The 26,460-nt window shown below is 48.6% G+C and overlaps 1 pseudogene; it reads right to left on the bottom strand.

The window, feature by feature from the left end:
• Positions 1–22,181: 22,181 nt before the first annotated feature.
• Positions 22,182–22,358, bottom strand: LOC115837177 (annotated as a pseudogene).
• Positions 22,359–26,460: the final 4,102 nt, after the last annotated feature.

Genomic DNA, 26,460 nt, shown 5'->3' on the forward strand with positions numbered 1-26,460 from the left:
AGAACTTCTCTTAATGTTCACAATTCTTAGGGTCTCAGAAGAGGCAGAGACAGCTAATACTTTAGCTCCAGCCTTGTCCACATTTTGCCTGAGCGATCCTGTATTTCTTCACTTGCTAAAGAGTGTAGCTTTTGGAGGCAGAAGCTGCACTGGCTTCCTCTTTCCTCTAGCCACTACTCCTGTGCCCCCACAGGCAGTAGATGGTCAGACAGTGTTTGCTAAACTGGATTGACTTGAATGTCTGTCCCCTTATAATGCGAGGCCCATAAGGGCACATCGAGAGCTGGCAGGCATCCCTGGCAGCACTGGGCTCCATGCTTAGAGCTTGGATGATGGATCTGTCATTGCCCACGAGGACGAGAGAGGCTGGGCTGCCTCCAGCACTCTTGGCTGGAGGCCTGGCTTAGCACAAACGTGATGCCTCTCACTCTCCTCAAGCTCTTGGCATCTAGAGCCTGTGTCAGGAGGGAATGATGCAGCCTCATACACCTTGGTCCAGACGTGTCTCGAGAAGCCAGCACCCTGCATTAGCAAAGATCTCTGACTGCCCGCGTCATGCTCCTACCGTGGTTCTCAGAGCACAGGTTGGAGCTGGGGTTCTGGTCCTGTGCTACAGGGAAATATTTTTCGCAACATGATGCTTGAGGCTGCCTCAGTGTTGGCATTTGTGGACCTGGTGACAGAAGCTTCTCTGGGCTCAGCCATGCTCCTCCTGAAGTGAGTGGTTTCTGGACCAGCCCTGGACAGTGGTGGCTACTCAGGCCCTACGAGACCTCTTTCAGCTAAAGGCTGTAGATGCATGGATGCACCTGAGCCATGTGCATGAGAGCTGGGTAAAATGTGAGGTTGCTGGACAGCAATGCAGTGAAGCCTCACCTGCTCAGTATCTTACTAAAGGCAACTCAGCAATCATAGAAGGACTCTCCTGCTTCCTCCATGCACAGAGAGAAATGCGTGACACAGACTTAGCTTCTGGGGGGACTCGGGTTGTATTAGTCATCCGTTGCTATATAATGCATCACCCAAAGTTAATGACTTAAAACAACAATCGATATTTATTTCTTACTCTTTTTTTTTTTTACTTTTTTTTTCTCTTTCTGACAAATGATCCCGCCACCCAGGTAGTGAGTATAGTACCCAATAGGTGTTTTTCAGCCCATGCCCTCCCTCCTCCTTTCCCCCCTCTAGTAGTCCCCAGTGTCTGTGGTTCCTATCTTTATGTCCATGTGTACTCACAATTTAGCTCCCACTTATAAGTGAGAATGTGCGGTATTTGGTTTTCTGATCCTGCATTAGTTCTCTTAAGACAATGGTCTCCAGCTGCATCCATGTTGCTGCAAAGACATGATTTCATTCTTTTGGATGGCTGTGTAGTATTCCGTGGTGTATATGTGCCACATTTTCCTTATCTAGTCCATTGCTGATGGGCACCTGGGTTGAACAATGAACACTGATTATCAGCCTTTCTGAGTCAAGAGTTTCTGGGTCAAGGATTTGGTGGCTTGGCCACGGAGTTCTGGCCCAGGGTTTCTTGTGAGGTTGCAGTCACATAAAGCCTCACCTAGTGTTGGAAGATACAGTTGAGGCTTAGGGGGAAAGCCATCTGAGGCTTACCTACATGGAGAGTTGGTGTTGGGTGCTGGTGGGAAGGAAGTTCCTTCATTCACGGCTCTAGTCTCTGAGCTGCTTGAGTGTCCCCCTGACCTGGCAGCTGGCTTCTCTCAGAGCAAGCAATCCCAGAGAGAGGGCTCTCAGCAGAAGCTATGCTTTTTATGAGCCGCATTATTCCCATACATACAGCATGAGCCATACAGCATCACTGCCGTCACATTCTCCTAATAAGGATCATTACGCATGGCCCACACATGGGGAGGGGTTGGCTCACCTTGCAAAGGGAGGAGGGCCAAAATATTTATGAGGATATTTAAAAATTATCACATGGTGGCCAAAGATAAATAGCTTTTAGAATCTGTGCCTATCTATCCCAATCTTTACACCTTCTTGCTTCCCAACTCCAATGGAATACAGGGGTCCTAGGGCCCAGCAGAAGCCTTGGGAGGTGAAGGACAACCCACAGGGACCCACCAATGCAGGAAAGTGACAGAGATACTTGGGATACCCTCGGCAGCATGTGTGGACACTACGAAGTTGAGGACTCCAGCAGGGCCATGCATCTGGAAAGGCTGCACCTGGCTTGAGAGGCTTGGCTGTATCCTGAACCAGGCACTGACAAGGGCGCATCTGTAGCTGAGCTGCAGGTGAGTTGCAGGAAAGGCACCTGCCCTGGCTGAGCCCAGCCCTGAGGAGCTGCGGGAGCGCAGGGAGACAGCCACGTGGCCGGTCCGACCTGTGGGAGGCCGGAGGAGCTCTGGGCCAGTGCCTTCCTCCAGCGTACCATGAAACCAGGGCCCAGGGGAGGAAGTGACATGCTCAGGATCACATGGTGAGCTAAGGTGATGGTCCTATAGTGAGTCACATGGCACGGGGGTGCCCAGGGTTTTTCACTCTGCAATGCTATTTTTCTACCGGGGTGCCCAGCAGAAGCGACTCCTGGCAGATACAGAAACCAGGTGGAGGCAGAGGAGAAAACCACAGTGGGTCTAGGGTGTCAGAATGGCTTCTCCTTCCAGTAAGGGGGTGCACGCTGAAAACTCATGAAGAAAGATGCGGCTGGGGGTGCGGAAGTCAGTAGAAATAAGGTGACGGACACAAGGCAGATCCATGAGCCAATCCTTTCAACCAACATACAAAAACCAAGCCCAGTAAATACAAAAGAAATATTGGCCCAGGAAACAAACCATGGCTGTTTATTAGACTAAAGCACACACAGCTGTGCTCTGTAAATGGCAGTGAAATATGGTAACAGCTCAGTCCGGCGCTCATTGCGGAGCCAGCAGCACCCACGGCGTGAACATTTTCTTGAGCGTCTCACGTTCTGCGCTGGCAGAGGGCTGGGTTTGGTTCCCTTGGCCTTGCACTGTGTCCAGCCCAAGTGGCACCAAACTTGGGGTCTTTGAGGAGGCAGCCAATGAAGAAAATATTGCAGAATTGCTTAAGGGGTAGAAGCTCAGTTCCTGTCTTGTTGAGTATTCCCAGGGATCTGCTGAGGGCTGTGGAAGTGGCTGGGATTCGTCTTTGGGGTAACTGGGGGCGGAGGACAGAAACTGCCCAGGCCGGTTTAATTGGGAAAAGGACATGGGGCATTTCGGGGACCCCATGAGCTGGACGCAAAGCCAACCTCCCCAGCTGGGCCTTGGCAAAGCAGCCACTGTCTCCATCTTCCCTTCTCTGTTGCCTCACTTCTCTCGCTGCAGTCTGGCCTTTTCTGCTCCTTCTTCAAGGTGGAAATGACTGTCTCAGCGCTTCGTCCCTCCCAGCTCAAGCACAAGAAAGACTGACTAGGGATTGATTCCAACCTCAAGTTCTCAAGTGCGAGGATGTGATCGGCTCAGCCCAGCACAGATGATGGGTAGTTTCCCTGGTCCCCCAGGTCCCACGACCTCGAGTGGGCCAGGTAGCTGTGCTCAGTGGAGATGCCTGTACCCTGGGATTCCCTGGTCTCATCTCTGCATGGGCACTATTCTCAGACAATGGGGTGCCTGTTCCGCATACTCCTTATAAAGGGGCTGTCTCCAGTAGTTGATAAAACTCTCAAAGGCAGTTTTCCCCCAGCTGAACCAAGGCAGCTTTTGCATCCCATGCTCTCCGTTTATGGAATACTGAACAGGCACATTAAGGAGGTCATTGCTGGGGAGGAGAGGGAGACACTCTTGAAGCCACATTTTTAGGGACCTGGTCTGTAAGAATGCTGAGGCTCTCCCACTGAGGACAGGGCTTTCAGTCCCTGGTTTTCCCAGGAGTTGTTTTTTCCCTCAAGTCTATTTGAAGAATATTAAAATAGACTTGAATTTTTTGGAAGTCCTAGGCAGGAGGATCACTTGATCCCAGGAGTTTGAGACTAGCCTAGACAACATAGTCAGATCCCCATCTCTACAAAAAAAAAAAAAAAAAAAAAATTGCCAGGCATGATGGCACATGCCTCTAAGCCCAGCTACTCAGGAGGCAGAGATGGGAGGATCACTTGAGCCTGGGAGGTCAAGGCTGCAGTGAGCTATGATCATGCCACTGCACTCCAGCTTGGACCATAGAGCAAGACCCTGTCCCCCCCAGAAAAAAGAAAGAAAGAAAGAAAGAAAGAAAGAAAGAAAGAAAGAAAGAAAGAAAGAAAAAAACCTCTGCGGATCTTGCAGGAAGTGAAGTCTGGTGGTCTGGGGGCTTCTTCCTCCTCTCCATCAGTGACATGTGTGAGAGCCATTGCCAGGGTGGCCGAGGAAGCTGCCATGTGTTCTGTTTGTAGGCTGCAGCCAGAGACAGGGAGGGCCTCGCACACCAGGCTAAGAAAGTTGGATTCTGTTCTGTTGGCAGAAAACAGGTATGTAGAAAATTATTATTTTAGGAGGATGGATAACCCACACAAAACTGGAGCTCTGCCAGGCTCCCTCAAAGCTCTGATTCCATGCTCTAACCGTGAGCGGTATCCCCAGCGGGTATGTACATTGGGCATCTGCGGAGTCCCTGGAGGTGCCTGCTACTGCTCCTGGCCCATTTCCCCCTCCCAGGGATTGGAGTCCTTGCTGGGTGATGTGCCGTGAAGGGGCTGCGCCTGGTGGTATGTGGGTGGTCTTGGCACTCCCAGCCCTTCAACAGGCTGAGCCTCGTCCCGTGACCTCTTTCTCCCAAGGGACATCCCCACCCCAAACATGTCCCATCCACCTCCTGCCACCCCCTCTCTCCCTTGGTTCAGGACTCCACATGCTGGTGCTGGAAGCTGGCTTCCAGGCCCATTTCAGCATCACTCCTCACCTCCAGTTCCTGTGTTCACCCTGGGCTGCCTCCCCAGCACGAGACTTCTAAATTCCATCCCTAAGTAACATCAGAGTCCCTTTCGTCTTGGGGGGCAACTTCTGTCCCAGATGTCTGTCTGGTGGAATCCTGCCTCCAAAGTGGGCCTTTGTCTGTGCTGGGTTAAAACACTCCACAGCCTTCCCCCCACGGAGCGGGGCTTCAAACTGAGGTCAGAGGTGGGACTTGACTCCACAGGCAGGGCTCAGACACCAGACCAAATTGAGGACTAGCTACAACAGGGAGAGGGCGGAAGCAGCTTCCCATCATTCACGGCCACCAGAGTGCCATGTCAGTTTACCATTGCCATGGCAACACTTGGGTGTTACCACCACTTTCTATGGCAATGACCCAAAAGTTATTACCTCTACCCTGGAAATTCTGCATAAACCGCCCCTTAATCTACATGTAATTAAAAGTGGGTATAAATCTGACTGTGGAACTGGCCTGAGCTGCTGCTCTGAGCATACTGCCTGTGCGTAGCCCTGCTCTGCAGGGGAAATCACTGGGCTGTATCATTCCAAGAGCTGTAACATTGCTGCTTCTATAAAGCTGTTTTCTTCTACCCTACCACTGGCTCACTGTTGAATTCTTTCCTGGGTGAAGCCCCACTTTGGGGCTCACCTGTCCTACATCAAAACCCCCATCACTAGTCCAGCAGCCAACAGGGAATAGAAATAATAGCAAAGGCCACTTGTTCAGCTCTCATTGTGTGTTGGCAGTGAATTCAATGCCTCTTGTGCATCGTCTCAATGAATCCTCAGAACAGCCTTATTAGGTAGACATTCTTATCAGGCTCACTGTACAGAGGCACAGAGAAATGAATTCGCTTTCTGAGTTCCCAGAACTCCTAAGTGGCAGAGCCAGAATTCAGATGCAGATCTGTCAAACTGCGGGGCTCTGAGCTCTTCACCACTCTGCTGGGTGAAGGCTATTTGGGCCAGCACCTTGCAGGATGGCACAGTTAAAAGAAAAATTTAATTTTGTTGTAAAGCTGTGCCCTATAATAAAGCCCTCAGCCTCTCACAGGGAACGGCATTGTACACGGTTTACTCACGACGTTGTCTGTTCACTGCCCAGTTTTTCCAGCAAAGCTGTGAGCTCCTTGAGTAAAGGTGGCAGGTCTTATTCATATTCGTGTTTCCGGAACCTGGCACGGTGTCTGGAACTTAGTAAGTGTTAAATACACCAGGCTGAGCACCCAATCCAGGCCAAGCCCACGTTTTCTGGAGCTAGTGGTGGAAAGTGGGAGCTGTTTGGGTACTGGGGTTGCTTGGCTTGAGGATGTAAGCCTGGGGCAAGCCTTCCTGAGAGTGAAGTCAGCTAAGAGCAGGCTGTAAGTGGAGAGAGGTGGATGCCCAATGGCATCTTTAAGCACCTGGATCTAGCTTCCCTGAAGCTTGGATCCACCTCTTTTTATTTGCATAAGGCAATATCTTCCAATGACTGTCTGAGCAGTTTGAGTTGGGCTTCCATCATTTGCCATCTGACTAATTGGGGGATCTGCAGTACCTGCTTTGATTGAATGGAAGCTCAGCAGAATCATAAAGAGGCCAGCCCTGCCTCCCATCCCAGTTCCTGGTAACAAGCTCTGAGCCCTTCTGGCTCCTTTTTTTTTTTGTTTTGATGGCGTCTCACTCTGTCACCCAGGCTGGAGTGCAGTGGCGTGATCTCAGCTCACTGTAACCTCTGCCTTCAAGGTTCAAGCGATTCTCCTGCCTCAGCCTCATGAGTAGCTGGGATTACAGGTGCCCGCCACCACGCTTGACTAGTTTTTGTATTTTTTTTTTTTATTAGGGATGGGGCTTCGCCATGTTGTTCAGGCTGATCTCGAACTCCTGACCTCAGGTGATCCACCCGCGTTGGCCTCCCAAAATGTTGGGATTACAGGTGTGAACCACCGTGCCTGGGCTCCTTTTTTTTTTTTTTTTTGGAGACAAAGTCTCACTCTGTCACCCAGGCTGGAATGCAGTGGTGCAATCTGGGCTCACTGCAACCTCCACCTCCCAGGTTCAAGCCATTGTCCTGCTTCAGCCTCCTGGGTAGCTGGCCCAGCACTTTGGGAGGCCGAGGTGGGCGGATCCTTTTTCTGACTATAGGGTCGTGAATCCTTCCTCTGCTGGACCAGCCCAAGCCCAGCCAGAGAGAAAACCCTGAGGCTGGACTTGGCAGTGATTAGCATCATGCTAAAAGGGCTCATTTGTCTCCACTTTGTCATTGGTGCAGCAGCTCTGAGACCACAGTTGCTGTGAAAGATGAATCCGGAACTGTCATTCAATTACATACATGTCCACTGTGCCTGATTATTAAGCCTTTGTAAAATCAATTCTTTATGGCCTTTTAATCAAGAGCAGATAAGGAGAAGGAGCTTGGGGACAGTCTCAAAGGAAAGTCCAATTACTGTTCCTGGAGGAGGCTGTAGATGTTGCCAGCCCAAAGATTCCAGGAGGTGGGGAGCCCCAGGTCACAGAGGGCAAGGGCCTGGCTCTCACAGGGGCAGGAAAGGAGCGTGTGAGGGGAGGGGAGGGGAGGAAGAAACCTGAGCAGGGAGGGTGCAGCAGTGATGTGGTGAGGGCAGGGAGGGTAAGTGCTAAGTGATTTCAGGTGAAAATTGGAGTGTGCAAATCCTGATTCTTCCCACTGTTGTGGGATCATTGTTGCTCGTGGCCGGGCACTGGTGGCCTCATTGCTGGCCAGGAGCTCCTGGCCTGTGATCGAAAGAACTCCCGCCTCTAAAAGTCAATGGTAAGACTGCTTTTTGGTTCTCACTGGCAGGTGCTGGTCTGTGCTGATGTTTGCCCTGACTTGCAGTGAAATGAGGAAAACAGACTCCAGTTATTTTTTGTATAGCTATACTTATTCAATTAGAGTTTTTCCCAAGTTCTGACCTTTTCCACCCCTTTGGCCTTACATTGCCCTTTCGATTGTGAAATGACAGTGATTATAAACGGTTGCTGACTTGGCAGAATAAAACGCTTTCAAAGGTGTGTCTGCCACCGTAGCCTTCTGAAGTACTGGCATCCTTGCTCCTCTCTTGATACGACCCAGTTCTGCTCAGATCTCCCCTGGGGTCCCCAAGCAGGCTGGTCCCGGCCTCCTTCTCTCCCCTGCAGAATGGGGCACCCTTCAGTCATCTGGTGAGGAAAGCAGTTTCCCTGGAGACCTCCTAGCTCGGTGGGCCTTATGGATGCTCACGACACCCATGCTTAATCCTGAAGTCATGAGCAGAGCAAGAATTAAGTCCGCAGCCTCACAAATGGAGAAGTAAAGCTCAGAGAGGTTCAGCCACAAACTCAGAGTCCCGCACAGCTGGAGACAGAGGGAGGACGAGAGCCATAGTGCCTCAGCCTTGCAGCGCCCAGAGGACAGTGTCCTGCAGCCCAGAGCAAAGACCAGCTGGGCACAGTGGCTCATGCTGTAATCCCAGCAATTTGAGAGGCCGAGGTGGGATGATCGCTTGAGGCCAGGAGTTCGATACCAGCTTGGGCAACACAGCAAGACCCCCCACCTCTACAAAAAATTAAAACATGAGCCAGGTGTGGTGGCATTTGCCTCTGGTCCCGGCTACTCAGGAGGCTGAGGAGAAATGATTGCTTGAGTCTAGGAGTTGGAGGCTGCTGTGAGTTTGATTGCATCACTGTGCTCCAACCTGGGTGAGAGAATAAGACCCCAACTGAAAAAATAATATAAAATTTAGAAAAGCAAAGGTCCTGGGGTCCAGTCTCCAATGTTGGGTTCTGTCTGTTCCGCTTGTGCACTCGTGGTCCTGGCTGGGGCCCTTCCTCTCCAGACAGAGTTCCTCTCCTGGCACATGAGATAATAATAATGATGCAAATGCGTGCAGCACAGGGAACACTGGCATAGCACATGCTCTTTGTTTTGAGACAGAGTCTCACTCCATCACCCAGGGTGGAGTGCAGTGGCACGATCTCGGCTCACTGCAACCTCCACCTCCCTGGTTCAAACAATTCCCTTGCCTCAGCCTCCCGAGTAGCTGGGATTAAAGGCACCTGCCACCACATCTGGCTAATTTTTGTATTTTTGTTAGAGATGGTTTCACCATGTTGGCCAGGCTGATCTTGAACTCCTGATCTCAGGTGATCCATCTACCTTGGTCTCCCAAAGTGCTGGGATTACAGGAGTGAGCCATGACGCTCGACCCAGCATATGCTCTTAATAAGACTAGTTCCTTTCCAATTTCCCCAGCACAGACAGTGACACAGGAGGGGTGGTGGTCATTTGTGCTGTTACCAAATGTGCCTGGATTCCTGCTCCCTGGGCACTGGGTGGGATGCACTCTCAGCCCCTCTGGGTGGGTGTCTGGGTAGGGCCATGTGGAATGAGTCGAGGGGGTCCTGGGGGATCAGCTGTGGAGGAAGTGATGTGTGTCACCTCTGGGTGGCACCTCACAGCCAGTGCCTGCTTTGCTCCCTTCTGCCTTCATCATTGTGGAATCACACATGGAGACAGAGCTTCCCCAGCCTGAGCCCCTGAGGGTGACGAGGACCACAGTCCTCTTGGCTGACCCATGTGGGACATTCAGTAAAACAGGGATGCCCTTCACTGTGCTAAGCCCTGGAGATGTTGGGGATGTTTGTCAGTGCAGTTTGACTCAGCTTCCACTGACCGATGATGAAAATAAAGCCATGAGTGAAGGGATTGTTATCAGTGCCTGGGTTCTTTCAGTCTCCCAGGATAGGAATCAAGATGGATCGCCGGACATTGCACTTAAGGAAAGAGAAAGCTTCATTTAGCTTTTGCACAAGGGAAGCCAGCACTGCAAAAGGGCAAGGACGGGCTGCTCTGGAGGGTAGTGTGTGGGCTGGTTCTTTCGCGAAGGGTTTCGTCAGGGCATGGATAGGAGGTTTCTCTAGTACTTGTGCACTGGTTCTACATCCTTCTTCATACATTGCATGTCATACGGGTGGACTTTTAGCATGAAAAGGAGGAAAAGGTCACTACAAGGTGAGTTTAAGTCCAACCGCACGTGTGGGCGGAGGAAGTCCCTAACCCCCTACATCAGGAGCTCGTGGCTCACTGCTTCTTGAGTCTTTGCTGCTGGTTGGCTGGAAGTTAGGTAAGCTACAGCATGAGTAAGGGGCTTTTGTTTTTTTCTCTAAACCACATTAAAACAGGAAACCAGCCTGTCGGCCTGTCTCAATTCCATGGGGACCTGGGTGAAGGGTGAGACTGTGCACAGGGAAAGTTAGTTTTTGCTGAGATGTGCCTCCTCCTGTCTCCTCCATTCTGAAATGCCTCTGCTTCCTTGGGGGACCTGCCAAGGACCCTCGAAGCTACCGCAGCAGCCAGGTTGGAAGCTGAGGGACTTGGCTGACTCTGAGCTCAGCATCAGACTTCAGCAAACAGTGACGCGTGCTTGGTGCAGGGCTCGGCGTGCTGACTGTACTTCCCATGGAGCAACCCCACAGTCCTCAAACTGCAGCTGCAGGGGCTCCACATGTGGTTGGGAATGATAGGGGTGGCTTTCTCTGCAGCTCTAAGTACCAGGGGCCAGCTCCCTCCCTGGAGTTCCACGCCAGTGGGAAACAATAAACCACACAGGTAGCCATTAGTGGAAAGTGCTGTTATTAAGACAATAAAACTAGGTGACGGGACAGAGAGAGACGTGGCTGGGGAGGGCAGCTACAGATGGATGTCCTGGGAAGGTCTCTCTGAGGAGGCAACTTGCAGGGTGAGAAGGAACCAGTCAAGGAGAAAAGCAGGCAAGGAGGGAGAGTCAGGGTTTGTGTTGCACTGATGACCACATTCATCCTGGCCTGGACGTTTCTGTAGCCAATGGGGTAGGGCCTCCATCATCATTCTTGATCCTCAGATGGCCCTACTCACACCAACACTGCCATTTATAGACAGTAAACAAACCAGGGCAGAAGGAGTCTTTGGGACGCTCAATCCCACATGCCCAGAAAGATGCAAGCCCTCCCCCCTTGCCATCACATTTTTCCTCCCCACAATGGGCTTTCCATAGAATTCTCCAGAAAGTCTGGGTCTAGGTGCCCTGCTTCATGGTTAATTGTCAGGTGCCATTGAGAACCTGCACACTGGTCATTCTGGAGTAAATAAATGAAACTGTTTGCAGGTGACCTCAGCCCCACAGAAGTCCTTGGAGTGCTTTTAGGATGTGAGGTGTAGGTGTTCATTTCTGCAGCCTTTGGTGCTCTGGCATTGGAGCTGAGCGAATGATTGGGAATGCAGGAAAGCTGCAGTCACCCACACCAAGGGAACCGAAACACAGCTCGCTTGCAAATGTGCCGAAGGAGCCAGCCTCCAAGCCTTCCCAAACCCTTTGGAGTTAATAGGATTTCCAAGAACATCTGCTTTGATGTATTGTCCATTTTGCATCTAAATGTTGTATAATGGCAGCTGTTGAGAAATCATGAATATCAGCAGTGCTAAAAGTCTGTGGAAATCACACCCCTAGGGGCAACTCCAGGTGAGGTTGGACTGTCTGCCAAAGGGGATGTGGATCTGACCCTCGATGAAGGTTTCATTAAGTGGGGCCCTGTCTGCTGCTGCTTGGCTGGGGAATTTTTGCAGCTATCCAAATGCACACTTATGTTTATCCTCTGAAATTTCCTGCAACTTTACTTTTATTCTAAGAATTGCAAAGCAACAGTTAAGAAATGGATAAGAAGAACAAGAATATGAGCTGTGATTCCACAGTTTTAGGGCCAAGGGGGCATGCTCTGACAGCAACCAGGGGAGTGGCCAGAGTCTTGGTGAGAACCTGGCATGAAAGCTTGACCTCATAACCTCACCTGTGGGACCTGCAAGGCACTGAGACATCTCCAACTTCTGCTGCAGCCATCTTCCTTCCCACTCACGGACCTGCCGCCTTCTTGGCAGCCCCTGTGTCCTGGGCGTGGCAGGCCCGGTACCACCTGAGTCCAGATTGCACCTGCCTGCCTTTTGTGTGGCTCAATTTTTCTCATCCACCCCATATTGACTTGGAGTCATTGCAGGGATGCCCCCTCTGACCACATCATCTAAAAGAGCCCAGGATTCTTTATTCCCTTATCCTGCCTGCTTTTCCTCCATTGCATTGATCACTAACTAAAATCACACGTCTTTTATTTGCTCATTTGTTTATTGCACACAGCCCCTCTGAAAACGTGGGTTCCATCATGGCAGCCAGGGTCTGCCTTTGGGTGGATATCCATCCAGCAAGCGTGAGTGGACAAGGCTGCTGTAGCCTGCAAGGTTGGGCTAGGACACCTGGCATCAGGAGAAAGGAAGCCTGCAGAGTCTGGGCTGGAGCTGCCAAGACCCTGGGCTAAGGGACCATGTGGTTTGCTTCTTGAGGCCTCACTTTTCTGTTTGATAAAACCTGAAAGGAATGATTTGCTCAGGGCCCCTGGGTGTTTTCACACTCAAGAAACAGTCATCTGATCTGGCATTTTCTGGAGGGATGCAGGTGGAACATGAAATAACTTAAAACATTTTCTTTTAGTTAAATATTTTGGATGTATTAGGGGAATATATATATATTATATATACACACACACATTTATACACACACACATATAAACTTACAAATTAAGGCTTTAGTTTTATGAGGCTAAGATATTTGAGGATTTAAAAAATACATGCCTAATTCACAGAAAAGTCTAAAGCAGGACTTTGGAAACTATGGACCATGGGCCAAATCCGGGCCACTGCCTGTGTTTGTACATAGGTTTTAATAGAGCATAGCCATGCTTATTCATTTACATAGTGTCTATGGTTTATTTGGTGGTATAATGGTGGAGTTCAGTAGTTGTGACAGTGACAGTACTGCCTGCAGAGACTAAAGCATTTACTATCTGGCCCTTACAGAAAAAGTAAATAGCAAACAATTGGAAACAAAAATCAAGGAAATTCGTGAGAGGTGAAGAGCTGGCCTCATTTGTCAGCAGGGCAGTGGGAGCTGAGCCTGCACACTGGTCATGTCCCATCTGTTGTGGGTACAAAGCCTCCTGCTGGGTCTCTGCCAGGATGGTGGGACTAGATTCTGCTGCACCCACCTGAATGCTCTGCCCTTGTTTAGGGGTTCAAAATGTCCCTCTGGCCCCACCTTCAAGGCCAAGTTGGAAATAGAGCCAGTTGCCCAATCAGAGAGAGGGTAGATTTATCAGGCAATTCAAGACCTTCAAGGTGGAGCTAGCTTCCAGCAAAAGGAAAGGCAGAGAGTCAGGAGACCGGTGGCCTCCAGGAAATTGAACACCACGTTGATGCTGGACCAAGGGCTCATAGCCATGGACAGACCATGCCAGGGTGCACCCTTCTCTTTTCTGTTTGTGCCTTATGAGGAAACTGCAGCTTCATAAGCAAGTCAGTGATTTTAGAGACCCCTAACAACATCAAGGCAACTTTTCAGATATCCGGAGAGACCACTCTCAGAAAGAAAGTTCATTTTTTAAATTTTTTATTTAATTTATTTTTGAGACAGAGTCTTGCTTTGTCACCCAGGCTGGAGTGCAGTGGCAGGAACTCAGCTCACTACAACCTTGATCTCCTAGATTCAATTGATTCTCCTGCCTCAGGCTCCCCAGTAGCTGGGATTACAGGCATGCGCTGCCACCACGCCTAGCTGATTTTTGTATTTTTAGTAGAGACAGGGTTTCACTATGTTGTCCAAGCTGGTCTCGAACTCCTGACCTCGTGTTCTGCTCACCTCGGCTTCCCAAAGTGCTGGGATTACAGGCATGGAGTCACCGTCCCCAGCAAGAAAGAAAGTTCTTGGTCCCCAGGAAAAGAGTCCTGAAGGGCCTCGAGTGGGACTGGAGGGGAAGGAGGAGGCATTGTGATTAAAAGGAGGTGGTCCAGGTCAGCCAGAGCGTCCACAGCCTTGCACGTGAATGGTAATTATACTCGGAGCGAAGGGCCGTTTGGACGAATGACATAATAGAACTCCCAAACCGGTCGGTATAATTTCCCCTGGCACCCAGCATGCATGAATAACACGCGCAGTCAAACCGAAGAGTAATCAGATGAAATATTCCTTTAATAATACGTTTGCCAGATCAAATATTAAAAATAAGAGACGGAGAGAAGGAGCAGCCATCTCCCCAGTGGTATCAGTTCCATAGATATTGCTTCATTAAGCTGTCTGTGTCGGTTCAAAGAGATGGATTTGGAAATGTGGCCAAGGTTCCAGACTGCTTGTTGCGATGAGGCGGAAGACTCCGCGCTGCCAGCGTCACCTCGCCTCCCCACGCTGCGCTCGCCGCCACAGTGCGGGGCCATCAGTTAACAGCCGGAGCTGGCCCGACATCTGCCCAAAGGACGTGTGTTTATGTATTTGGAGTCAAGCCTCTTCCATCGGTGCACCAGTGGCTTCCATCCCAGCCAAACAGCGGGGAATTAATGATGGCATTTGACTTTCTCAAGACCTTCCCTTGGCAAAGTTTGCATTCATCTTACTGGCATCTCTCTGAGGTCGGAGGTAGGATGGAGATGGTGGAGGCTCTGTTGGTAACCCAGGTCTGTGTTCTGTAAGGAAGCAGCTCAGGGTGAAAGCCAGGCCTTTCCAGGCCCTGGGCTTTGACAGAGTAGTGTACGCAGGGATGGAGGGGCTCCTTGGTGAGGGTAAGCAAAGGATTTGGAGGGTCGAGCTGTATTTCAATTTTAGGTCTCAGATATTTGCTGTTGGGTCCAAGCTCCATGCTAAGGGGTGGGAAGAATAATACTTAAAAATCAATTGTCAGGAATAATCCTTTGAATATAAATGAGACGTGGCTGGGTGTGGTTGCTTACACCTGCAATTCCAGCACCATGGGAGGCCAAGGTGGGAGGATCCCTTGAGCCCAGAAGTTTGCAACCAGCCTGGGCAACATGGTAAGACCGTGTCTCTAGAAAAAAATTAAAAATTACCCAGGAGTGGTGGCACACACCTGTAGTCCCAGCTACTCAGGAGGCTAAGGTGGGAGGATGGCTTAAGCCTAGGAGGTCAAGGTTGCAGTGAGCTATGATCACACCACTGCACTTTAGCCTGGGTGAGACAGCAAGATCCTGTCTTTAAAAAAAAATAAAATAAAAATAATTAATATGATGGATTGTCTTGACTCAGGCTATCTATGCCGTCAATAACTGCAGGAATGTTTGGATTTTGTGTTAGGGATCCAGGACTAGTCAACTCCCAAAGATGCTGATGTGGGGTCTAACTGACCAGTGATGAGCCCCTATTGTCTTATGTATAAAGAACCTTGATTCCTAAGTTTATGAAATCGTTCTTCTCAACTTCATATCTGTCCTTTGCTAAAACACTGTTTTCGGGAAATAGAGCTCAGAAAACAAATTAAAGGGTTGAATTTGGTCAAATCTTATTTGATCTTCAAGGCCAAAGAGCTGGTTTGATTGAATGTTAAGCATTTTAAAAATGAAATGTTATATAAATATATATTAAATACATACCATGTGCTAGGCTCCATAGCTGTTTCAGCAACTTCTGATGACTTCTAGGATGAATCTGACCTGGACCTTCACCAAATGCTTCACCCTGGTGGGTGTGTGGGGGTCACTCTCACGGGTGCCCCCTAAGCTTTGCGTCTTCCTTCTGTCTGTAGCTCGAGGCCAGTAGACGCCACGCTTCTTATCTCTGCTTGTGTTTACCCTGAAACACTTTCCACATCCATACTTTGCTTCCCCAGCCACCTCCCCTTCTAACTCTAGGACCCCAGGATTAGGACAGGCTAGACAGGAACAAACATAAGGCAAGTGATGCTGTCGGAAGACCAGACACACTCCCTCCACCTCCATACACACTTCTCACCCAGGACCACCCAGATGCCATGGGTCAACTTGTCACAGGGGCCATCCTCTATGTATTGAAACTTTGAGAGATTTGCCTATGGAAACTTTCAGGGTTGCTTAGCAGTCCCTATGGCCCTAGGTGGGGGTGCTTCACACCAGGCACAAGCAACATGCTCCTCTCCTCCCACTGCACCTAGTGAGCTAAGTCCTGCCTGCACTTCACTTAGAAGGGCTTGTCTGGGCCAGGCGCAGTGGCTCACTTCTGTAATCCCAGCACTTTGGGAGGCTGAGGCGGGCAGATCCCTTGAGGATAGGAGTTCGAGACCAGCCTGGCCAACATGGTGAAACCCCGTCTCTACTAAAAACAAAACGTTTAGTTGGGCTTGGTGGTGCATGTCTGTAAATCCCAGCTACTCGGGAAGCTGAGACAGGAGAATCGCTTGAACCTGGGAGGGGAGGTTGCAGTGAGCCAAGATAGTGCCACTGCACTCCAGCCTGGGTGAAAGATCGAGACTCTGTCTCCAAAAAAAAAAAAAAAAAAAAGAAAAAGAAAAAAGGAAAAAAATAGCTTCTCTGACGGTCCTGCCCATCTGCCCATGCATTCTCCCCATGGCAGACGATGCTATCGCATGCCCCTCCTAGATCCCTTTTGGCCTGCACCATGCACACACGATGTGGTTCCTGCCATAAGTGCCAAGACTCTGCCGAAGCCTTTTCTCTGGCTGCAGGAACCTGCTTTGCTACCTGCATGCATGGCTGGCTGGAACTGTCCTGGAATCAACACCTCCAGGAGCAGCCCTCAATCAATGCTGGCGAGAGTCGGTGGACAAATGACCCAGCTCCTCTGCCCCTTGCATGCGGCCATTGTGAGGTGTGGTCCCCACCAAGATTGTGCTCTGGCTGCCCACAGCAGTAACCTGCTCATTAATGCACCCTCTGTGGGTTTTCTGCTCCTCGCTATCTCACCCTCCTCTCTGTCATCTGTGGGCCCTGGGATCATCTCCTAACACACACCTTGCTAGGAATCCTTGTATCAGTCTCTTTCTCTGGGGAGCCCAGCCGAAGTCACTGGTCTTGTGAACTCATTGGATGCTGAGTCCTGCCAAGGACCCTCATTCAAGCTGAACACACTATGCATGGATTATGCAGTGTGCCCTGATCGCCAGTGCTCAGATACTAAGTCATTCCTCAGGGCTTGTTTCTGACGTCTCCTTCTCCAGGAAGCCCTCCTGCACATTCGAGTGGATTCCACTGGCCCTCCCTCTGCCTCCTCATGGCACATGGCTTGCGCCCCTAGAGTGGGGGCTATTTGGTCTGTTTGGTGCTGGAGTTGGTTGTATGTGCCTTGGCCTCCCCACCACCCCAACCCCCAGGACTGTGTGCTTTTTGGTATTGGGTCTGTGTCTGCAATTTAGGACCAGAGATTCCCCACTCAAAAGCCTGGAGGGTCCAGTCAAATAACAAATACCAAGTCCTGTGGGCCAGGAGTTTATTGCAGGGGAGCATGGGGGCTGGGATAAACCCGGAGGGCAAGCCATACCTGTGTTTCAATTGAAAAGAAAGAAAAAACTGTGCCTAGCAGACATAGAACACCTGTGGGGCTGGATGTTGAGTTGAATGAAGCCGCCTTTCACACTTCTCGAGGGCAGAGGGTTTGTGTTTCTCATCACGGCCTGACAGCCCTGACACCTGACAGCCACTGCATAGAGAGGGTGTGTCATGGGAGTTTTATCAGGATGATGGAGAGAGTGAAAGGCCTGGGGCCAGGAAGGAGGCTGGATGGAGAGACAGCCCGTCCGTGACTCAGACACCAATGTTGAAGAATAGCCCGGCTGCAGGTGGGCCAGGCCACCCCAGGAAATGGCACATTGTTACCTACAATCTGGTCACTTCCTTCTTTCTCCTGGGTCTTCCCCAACCATCACATGGACCAGGATCTCCAGTCACTTGGGTTTTTCTGTCCCCCTCACACTTCAGCAGCTACAGGGGGATGCAGGTGTTGGTACCTGCAGGATTTCTGGGTCTACCCCTCTGGCTGACCCAATGTCTGTTTCTGGGATGCTCTGATTTCTGTGGGCCCTGGGGGAGCCCAGAGGCCACACAGAGGCCGTTCCCAGGCCACATGGAAGCCCCATCACAACAAATTCAGTGGGGGTGAAGTGTGGGGGGCATTTCCTAAATGCTTCAGGGCTGTGGTTACTGAGGATGGAGCCCTGTGCCATGCAGGGGAGAAGAGTTGGCCCGACAAAGGCAGTAAAGGACTGCTTTACCCGAGAAGCGCCTCCACCCTGCAGAGGACTCAGGCAGATCCAGGGCTTGCTGCTCCGGGCCAGTTCCACCGGACATGCCAGCCCTTCCTGTCTGTAGGCCGGACAAGGGGAGGCTCGGCACTCTGTGGTACTTGGCAGGGGTCTGGAAAGAGACTGAGTGCATCCATGTGGTCTGGCCTCTCATCTCTGGGGACCCCCAGGTCCCTGGCAACTCCCTTCCTGGTGCTATCCTGGCATGTTTGCTCAGTTTAGCATGAGGGTTCTGCCTCCCAATTGCAGGGTCTGCAGGTTGAGGGGAAGTGGACTCCCAGATGAGCAATGCTGCCCTTGGGTGTGGTTGAATAGGAAAGCTGCTCCCTAGGACCAATAAGGGAAGGAGGCTCCAGGGCAAGTGCCTGCTGCTTATACTCATGAAAGGAAGCACCTCCTTCTGTTACTGGCTGAAAAGTCTTGACAGTGAGTTTTTTCATGGAGCAAAATGCACAAATAGAGCAATAAAAGAATGAAACAACGAAAGCACAGATTGATTAAAGCAAAACTACCCTCTGCAGAGTAGGAGTGGACTCGAGCAAGCGGATCCAAAGCCCCAGTTGGAATGTTCTTCAGGGTTTTTATTAAGCTAGAAGAATTTGATAACACCCCTAGATACTCTTTAGAGGCCTCCAGTTGGTTACACTCTATGCAAATGAAGGATTGGCCCATGATCAATCAGAGGTATTTCCCGTTTGTGATGTAAGGGAGATGGTGTTTTGTAGAGGGTGGGGTCTCTGACCTCTTGTCACTTGGGCATGGAGAGGTGGGGTTTTCCTTTTGGTCCAATTCTAAGAAGCCACCCTCGGGTTGGCTTTAGGCTTGTTGTCTCCAGACCCTATTCTCCTGTCTCAATTCTGGAGCGGGGGTACCAATCTTGGGGAATTGATAGCTCAAAAGACGCACCTCCCCAGGCCATGCCGGGTGATGCCAAGCTTCACAGAGGGACGCAGGCACTGTCTGGGGGCCAATGGCCTTGCCATCTGCAATCAGAGGTTGCCCACCTGCCAGCTACCTAAGGGATGGTCTCCCTTCCCCTGCTGGTGGCTCCACGGGTCCATTGTGTCCACACTCCATGATCTATGTCTCCCGGCCATCTAGGGGGTGTGTTCTACATGAAAGAACAACATGTCTAATTGTACAGCGTCAATTCACAGAATTCGTCACACAGACCTATCCATTATGTCTAAACCATTCCTAAAAGCATTAGGATAATATATCATCATTTTGTATTAAATGAAGAGGCAGCCCCTTTCTCCGAATGGCTGTTCCCTCATAATTATGATAAATGGAAAATCCCAGACAGGTGAATTTTAATAGGCATCCAAGTGCACTTAGATAAATTAGATTACATTTTTAAAAAACTTTCCTCTTTTGATCCATAAATCTAAATGGGGGCCTCTAAAAGATAATAACCATCCACACACTAAAATGCATTATGATGTCATAAAAGATTATTGATGCACATATGTAGTTAGACATTATGTTGGATGCGGCAGAATGGCGTAAAACATGGCTGGAGCTGTTCTGAAGCTGTGCTTGCTGACAGTGGTTAGTGGGACTCCCCGGCCAAAGTGTGCAAGGCGAGTGCATGGGAGGAGTTCAGTGCATATTTCCACTTCCGGGTGGATCTCATCGGCAGTATTTCCCTCCCTGTCCCTTTCAAAAGCAGGGGGCTTGATTAGAGACACACCAGCCACATCTTCTGGCTCTGAAAGAGAGATACAGAACACTGTTTTTTGTTTGTTTACTTGTTTGTTTGTTTTGAGACAGAGTCTTTTTTTGTCACCCAGGCTGGAGTGCAATAGCACCATCTTGTCTTACTGCAACCTCCACTTCCCGAGTTCAAGTGATTCTCTTGCCTCAGCCTCCCTAGTAGCTGGGACTACAGGCGCATGCCACCACACCTGGCTGATTTTTGTACTTTTAGTACAGACGGGGTTTCACCATGTTGACCAGTCTGGTCTCAAACTCCTGACCTCAGGTGATCCATCTGCCTTGGCCTCCCAAAGTGCTGGGATTACAGGCATGAGCCACCACGCCTGGCCCAGAATGCTATTTGACAGCCAAAAAGGGCATGGGGTGGGGGAAGAGCAGTATTATCAGATAAGTCTTGGGATTGAGGAGACATCAAGGTCACCTTCAAGTCCTGCCTTCCTTTCCTACCTCTGACCCTGAGTTTCTTGTAATTTCTTTTTTATTCACTTTTATATTTAATCATGGATGCATAATAGTTTCACATGTTTATGGGGTACATATGATATTTTGATACAAGCATATGATGTGTTGTGATTAGATCAGAGCAACCAGGGTATCCATCACCTCAAGCATTGATTATTTCTTCGTGTTAGGGACACTCCAATTTCATTCTTTTAGTTATTTTGAAATATATAATAAATTGATTTCTATGGTGAGAAAAGAATTGTTCTGCCATGGGGGACACATAACATCAGCCTTTATGGAAAGTTTAACATTTGGAAAGAGCTAAAAGGCAGACAAAGATCCTGAGGAAGGAGAAAAGGCACTGAGAGCTCAGTTGATCACCCTCATAGCCCATGACAGTCACCAGCGTAGGAACCCTGTGCTGGGCCAGCAGCATCTCAGCTGGTCTCAAACCCCCTTTAGACATGCACTGCTGTCCACTTGGAAACAGTAGGAAAATGAGGTTCAGCAAGAGAAAGTTGTTCGCCAGATTTAGCAAATTAAAATCAGAGCACTCAGTTACCTTTGCATTTTAGATAAACAATGGATAATGTTTAATATGTGTTATATGTGGAAAATTATCTGTTATATATCTGAAATTCAGATTTAGCTGGATATTTGTGTTTTACCTGGTAACTCTGGCCCAAGGGCAAAGCTACATAGCTGTTGATTGGCAGCATCAGGACTTAAATCCACTCCGGTGTGATCATTTCTGTGTTTTGCCATAAGTTTCCTGCCTAACTGGTCTAACTGGTCACCAAAGTACATATCAAGGTTACTCTCTCTTATTAAACTGGGGCTGTGGTAGCGAAAACACCAGCTTGGCATTCTTGTTGGCTGAGCATCTTGTGGGAATAAAACAACAAGGTCTCTGATCTCAACGTGGCATAGGACTGCCAAACCTGATGCCATGCTGCCTTCTGGGGCTCTGATGGAGAAGTCACCTGCACACACACCACTGCCTGAGACACAGCACATCCTGCAGCTAGGGCCAATAAGGAGTGGCTGTGATGTGGCCCAGGACACGCAGGGGCAACCACGTTCCCCTGGTCTCTGTTAATGTCACTGGAGTCCATGATCAGTGAGACTGCCTTGTTTTGGGCCACCCTGTTATGTTTTGTTTGTTTGTTTTTTGAGATGGAATCTTGCTCTTTTGCCCAGGCTGGAGTGCAGTGGTACCATCTAGGCTCACTGCAACCTCCGCCTCCCAGGTTCAAGCGATTCTCCTGCCTCAGCCTCCTGAGTAGTAGCTGGGATTATAGGCATGAGCCACCACACCCAGGTAATTTTTTATTTTTAATAGAGATGGGGTTTCACCAAGCTGGTCTCTAACTCTTGCCCTCAAGTGATCCTCCCTCCGAGGCCTCCCAAAGTGATAGGATTATAGGCATGAGCCACTGCGCCCGGCCCAGCCACCTTGTTTTTGGTCCCTTCCCACTCACCAGCATGCATGTTCTGTCCTCAAGGGTAAACCTATTCTTTCTCTGCTATCTTTGCTTTCTAACCTGTCCAAACACCGGCAAATAAACCATGTGTGTCAGCTTCAAGCACAAGAAATATTTGCTTCTCCTTGTCCCAGTTGTCTCCCCTCTTTCGGTTTTGATACCACCTGCAAAGGACAAAATTCATCCTACAAGGACCTTTAGAGTTTCTCTTGCATTTTCTCTGATCTGTGGCTCCTTGCAGCTCAGGGAATTATACCCCACTGTTCACATTTTCAACCAGTTAGGCAGGAATTTTCCTCAGAAAGCCTGGCTCAGTCAGGGACTGTGCATATTTAAAGACCGTAATTAAGGGACTGTCAGTCAGAATTCCCATTACAAGTACTTGCTTTGAAGTTTATGACTTGGAGTCCTCAGCTCACAACATGTTTGGAAATGTGACATTTGGATGCATGATTCAGGAAGATTCTTACTTGCAAAAAAGACGGGGCTTCATTTTCAAGCAGTAAATGGGGTGATTGCAAACTTAGCTGACACGCAGGCATTGAAGAGAGCAGGACCCGCAGTTGATTAAAGCAGAAGGAGGAGGCGGGAGGCAGATCCCAGTTAGTGTAGCTGGGTCTGCTCTTGGGAGAAATGAGATGGGTCCAAGGAGGCGAGGCACCCCCTACGCACTCCAAAAATAACTTTTCCTGGTTTCTTTCATTCAACTACCATTTACTTATTTTTACACTTGATCTTAGCCAAGAGGCCAAGAAGCAAACGTTTATTTATCTTTAATTTGAGAAATTGCAAAAGCACAGAAAAACACAAACAGAATATGACTCCATTTATTCAATGAAGACTTACAGAGAAAAAATATAGATTCCCACTTAATTCTGTTAAGGACTGGGTTGCATAATTTCTACAATTCTGCAGTAATGCAAAGTAGTATACACTGTAAATTTAGTTCTTATGATGTAATTATTCTATAATGATAGGAAGTTACTTTTACATGTGATGTTTACCTGGAGAAGAGTTCATGGAAACTACCAGTAGAGATTAATTTCTGATTTAAGCCATAATCTTGCATTGTTTGTTTCCGTTTGGGCTGGATGTGCCACTCTACCTCTGATGTGGACCCTGGTGGCCCATCTGTTTCCTGAAAAAGCCCCTCACACCTTTTCTTCCTGAACTCCAGACTTCGTTAGGTGAGAACAGAGGGGCAGGGTCGGGGTGGGTTTCTTTCTCTTTTCCACCTCCCAGAACACGTTGCATCTTTTTTCTTTATTCATGAATAACACACAATTTGCTATTAATCACCTCACAGCAATTGAAGTCTATTCAACTTGACAAACAGGCACTGTGCTGGGAATGGGGCAAAAAGAGTGAATTCATGACAGACCCGACTGCATGGCTGAATCTCACAGATGCTGCGCCGTGCAGATGAAGACAGACATGCAAGATTTTGTGCTGCCTCAGTTCATGCCTATGAAGCCCCACAGCCGCCAACACTGAGCTGTGGTGTCAGGAGAGATCAGTGGTTGCCTCGGATGGGGCGTGAGGGCACTGACCTGGAAGGGGCACAGAAGAGCTTTCTGGAGTGATGGGGATGTTCTATATTTTGATGGCAGCTGTGGCTACGTGAGTATAATCCACGGGTGAACATTTCTTGAAACACATCAAACTATACACTTAAATGGTTGCATCTCAGTGCTGCAAATTAGGCCTCAACAAATTATTGCATGGACTAAATTTTTAACAATATGGGGAAAACCTTGTCCCTGAGGAACTGAAATCTCACGAAGTCACGCAAACGCTCGCACACACACACGTACGTGCACGCACACACAGAACTAGGTGCTGCATGAGCACAGAGACAGACTAGATAATCAGTGCTCGGATCAGGTGGGGGTGAGCAAGGAGAGCTGCTGTCAAATGTGAGATGGACAACGTAGGGAAGGGCATTTTAGATGGAGGAATGGTCTGTGTCTATTCCACCGTCAGACATTCACTACGTACCTGCTTTGTCCCAAGTCCTGAGGACAGAGAATACTCCTTTTCCTTCCAGAACAGTTCCCCACTCAGTGGAGGAGAATGACCCACAGTTGGTGAATTGCACACCAGTGGCACAGCATGAGCAAGGGGACAGAGGACTGGACATGCTCAGGCTTCGAGAGGAGAGGGTGACATGGTGGGTTGGAGCACCGGGTTTGTGAGCAGGGGAGGGTGTGGAGGGTGGTGGCGCCAGGTCTTGCAAAAGTTTTTGTGTTGGACTAAGGGACTGGAGCTCCACTCTGAAGCCAAGAGAGGAGGGCAATTTCAGCATGAAGGTGGGGATGGAGGAGAGTGACATGCTCAAAGCCTTGGTTTAGAAAAATTGTCCCAATGTTTCTACCCTGGGCTGTCTGGCTGGTTGTATGCACACCCTCTGTCAGCAGACGGCGGGGGGATTGAACAGGAGATGGGGACACCAGCCAGGAGGCTGTTGCATGGTGAAAAATGGGTCCCCCAGGTCTGGGACCAGCCTATGACATGCCTTGTTTGATGGCTAATGAATACACAGACAGAATGTCATGTAGCCATACAATAGAATATTATTTACCACCACCAACAAAAAGAAATGAAGTTCTGATATAGGCCAAAACAAAGATAACTCCCAAAACACTACACCAAGTGAAAGAAGTCAGTCACAAAAGGCGATGTTTGGTATTATTTCATTTATATGAAATGTCCAGAATAGGCAAATCTATAGAGACAGAAAATATTGTCTAGGCTGGTGGGGGACAGGAGAAAAATGAGGGGGTGACCTTTAAGGGGCACACTATTTCTTACTGAGATGATATAAATGTACTCAAAATTAGATTCTGGTGATGCTTGCACAACTCTGTACTGTATACATAAATAAATGAACAATACAGAATCTAAATGTAGGTGTTTCAAAGCAAATTGGGTCATTTTCTAGCATTTAAAAATTACATTTCACAGAAAATTCAGACATTCAGCTTATCTTGGGGAGAAAGAATGAAAGAGAGGAAGAGAGAATGAGAGTGAGAATGAGACAGAGACCGAGAGAGAGAATGACAGAGGAGAGTGAATGAAAGAATGATAAAGAGAATGAGACAGAGAATGAGAGGGGGAGAGAATGAGAGTGAAAGAGACTGAAAGAGAGAGAATGAGAAAAAAGAGAGAATGAGAGAGAAAGGGAGAATGAGAGTGAGAAGGAGACTGAGACAGAGAGAGAAAGAGAGAATGAGAGAGAGAAAGGGAGAAAATTAGAGAGAAAGAATGAGAGAGAGAAAGAGAGAATGGGAGATAGAAAGAATGAGACAGAGACTGAGAGAATGAGAGAGAAAGAATGAGAGAACGAGAGAGAGAATGAGAGAAAGAGAATGAGAGAGAGAATGAGAGAGAATGATAGAGCGAGAATGAAAGAATGAGACAGAAAGACAGAATGAGAGAAAGAAAGAAAGAGAGAAAGAGAGAGAGATGGAGACGTGACAACTCTGGCAACCCTACACCCGTGGCCCCCCTCAGTGGAACTGCGTGTCTGTATGAGCCGTCTAGTTTACCACAGTCCCCAACGCAGCCTACTCTTCACCCCAGGACTGGTTCCTGTGGCTGTTTGAACTTGTGACTCCCCAGTTAAAGCAAGCATAGAAAACAAAAATGTTCAGCATCAACATTTTGGTCCTACTATGGGCCTAGGACAGTGGGCATGCCTCTGTAAACAATTCTTGCACTTACAGGCAAGATGAAATAAAACCGGAACCAATGGAAATTTATTTTCGCAGAGCACCCCCCTCAGCGATTTGAGCAGCTTTTCTACATTCCAAAAATCAAAGCCATTGTTTCTTATTTACCGGTCTCTGCACACACCAACCTGCTGTGCTTTTAACCCTGACAAGGTACATCCGAGCAGGGGCTTGGAATGCTCAGGGGGCTTGCTCCATCTTCTGCCAGGAGGAAGCAGAGATAGGAAGTGATTCTCCAGCTGCAGATTTTGTCTTGTGGCCCCCTGAAGGCACAAGAATTCCATTATGGACCTTCTCTGGTTGGAAGAAAAAGAGGAGGTTGCGGTAATTAAGGGAAGCGGAAGATGCAAGTTAGGGAAGCTTGCTCATTAAGGCAGCACACAGTCTTTGAAGGTTTACTATGTGCTAGTGCACCACGCAATTTTAAAATCCAACTGGGTACCCAAACACGAGATGTCGTATCGTCATCTTCATACTCAGGAGCACATAACACTCTCATCTCCTTTCCTCTATCCCTCCTTTCTTTATCTTTCTTCCTTCTCCTTTCTTTCTCTCGTCCTCCCTCCCTTCTTTTCCTCCCTCCTTCCTCCCTTCCTTCCCTCTCTCCATTCACTTATTCATTCAATATTTATTTACTGACCAACTGCAAGAGTTGCCAGAGACACAATAGGGGAAAAAAAGGTAAAAATCCTTGCCTTTGTCAAGCTTAAATTTCAGTGGGAAAACCACAGTGAGATAAAGCAGCACGTTATATAACATATTAGATGCTGCACGTTGTTTAAAATATTAGATGATGCACGTTATATAATAGATTAAGTAGAACTGCCGGGTGAAATGTGGTGTGCATGTGTGGATTAATTTATTTCTATTTTACTATTCATGTGTTTATTTTTCAATTGATGTTTAGAGATATGTATCCATTATGGAATGACTAAATCAAGCTAATTAACATGTTCATTACTTCCCATACTTATTTTTTTTGTGGTGAGAAAATTTAAAATCAACTTACTCTCTTAGCAATTATGGAGTATATAATTATACTCCATAATTATATAACTATAATTACCTTGCTGTACAATAGATCTCCTGAAGGTATTCCTCCTGTCTACTTGGAATTTTGTATCCTATGAC

This window comes from Nomascus leucogenys, chromosome 10, assembly GCF_006542625.1.
Source record: "Nomascus leucogenys isolate Asia chromosome 10, Asia_NLE_v1, whole genome shotgun sequence".
Lineage (NCBI taxonomy): Eukaryota > Metazoa > Chordata > Mammalia > Primates > Hylobatidae > Nomascus > Nomascus leucogenys.